At 30.8% G+C, this 1,397-nt stretch overlaps 1 non-coding gene across 1 annotated transcript; it reads right to left on the bottom strand.

The window, feature by feature from the left end:
* Positions 1-1,293: 1,293 nt before the first annotated feature.
* Positions 1,294-1,397, bottom strand: LOC112798900 (small nucleolar RNA R71). Its single transcript, XR_003200496.1, has one exon. It is a non-coding gene; the product is annotated as a small nucleolar RNA R71 (small nucleolar RNA).

Here is a 1,397-nt window from a genome sequence, read left to right as displayed (position 1 = left end):
TTTCAAAACTTTTTCAAAAATTAAATCTTTTCCTTTTTTCTTATTAATTTTCGAAATTTTTTTAAAATATTTTTCAAAATCTTTTTCTTATCTTTATATCATATTTTCGAAAATTCACTAACAATTAAAGTGATTGATTCAAAAATTTGAAGTTTGTTACTTTCTTGTTAAGAAAGGTTCAATCTTTAAGTTCTAGAATCTTATCTTGTAGTTTCTTGTTAGTGAAGTAAGTAAATTTAATTTTTTAAATTAAATCTTTTCATCTTTTATCTTATCTTTTTCAAAAAAGTTTTATCTTTTTCAAAATTTGATTTCAAAATATCTTATCTAACTTCTTATCTTCTTATCTTTTTAAAATTTGATTTTAATTTCTTTTTCAACTAACTCTTTGACTTTTTGTTTGTTTCTTATCTTTTTCAAAACCAACTAACTACCTATCCCTCTCTAATTTTCGAAAATATCTCATCTCTTTTTCAAAAATTCTTTTTAATTGTTTTAAATTTTAATTTTAATTATATCTTATCTTTAATTTTCGAAAATTACTAACCCCTTTTTCAAATTATTTTCGAATTTCCCTCTCCCTCATCTTATTCTATTTAATTATTTAATTACTAACACTTCTCTTCACCTCTCTCCACCTAAATATCCGAACCCACTCTTCTTCATTCTTCTCCCCTTTCTTTTTCTACTAACATAAAGGAATCTCTATACTGTGACATAGAGGATTCCTCTTTCTTTTCTTGTTTTCTTCTCTTTCATATGAGCAGGAACAATGATAAAGGCACTCTTGTTGAAATTGATCCAGAACCTGAAAGAACTCTGAAGAGAAAATTAAGAGAAGCTAAGTTACAACAATCTAAAGGTAACCTTTCAAAAATTTTCGAACAAGAAAAGGAGATGGCAGCCGAAAATAATAATAATGCAAGGAGAATGCTTGGTGACTTCACAAAGCCAACGTCCAAGTTTGATGGAAGAAGCATCTCCATTCCTGCCATTGGAGCCAACAACTTTGAGCTGAAACCTCAGCTAGTTGCCTTAATGCAACAAAACTGCAAGTTTTATGGACTTCCATCTGAAGATCCTTATCAATTTTTAACTGAGTTCTTGCAGATCTGTGAGACTGTAAAGACGAATGGAGTTGATCCTGAAGTCTACAGACTCATGCTTTTCCTTTTTGCTGTAAGAGACATAGCTAGAATATGGTTGGATTCACAACCCAAGGATAGCCTGGACTCCTGGGATAAGCTGGTCACTGCCTTCTTGGATAAATTCTTTCCTCCTCAAAAGTTGAGCAAGCTGAGAGTAGATGTTCAAACCTTCAAACAAAAAGATGGTGAATCCCTCTATGAAGCTTGGGAAAGATACAAGCAGCTGACCAAAAGATGTCCATCTGACAT

The sequence above is a fragment of the Arachis hypogaea genome, chromosome 4 (assembly GCF_003086295.3).
Source record: "Arachis hypogaea cultivar Tifrunner chromosome 4, arahy.Tifrunner.gnm2.J5K5, whole genome shotgun sequence".
Taxonomy (NCBI): Eukaryota; Viridiplantae; Streptophyta; class Magnoliopsida; order Fabales; family Fabaceae; genus Arachis; species Arachis hypogaea.
This window is presented reverse-complemented; position numbering and strand designations above follow the sequence as displayed.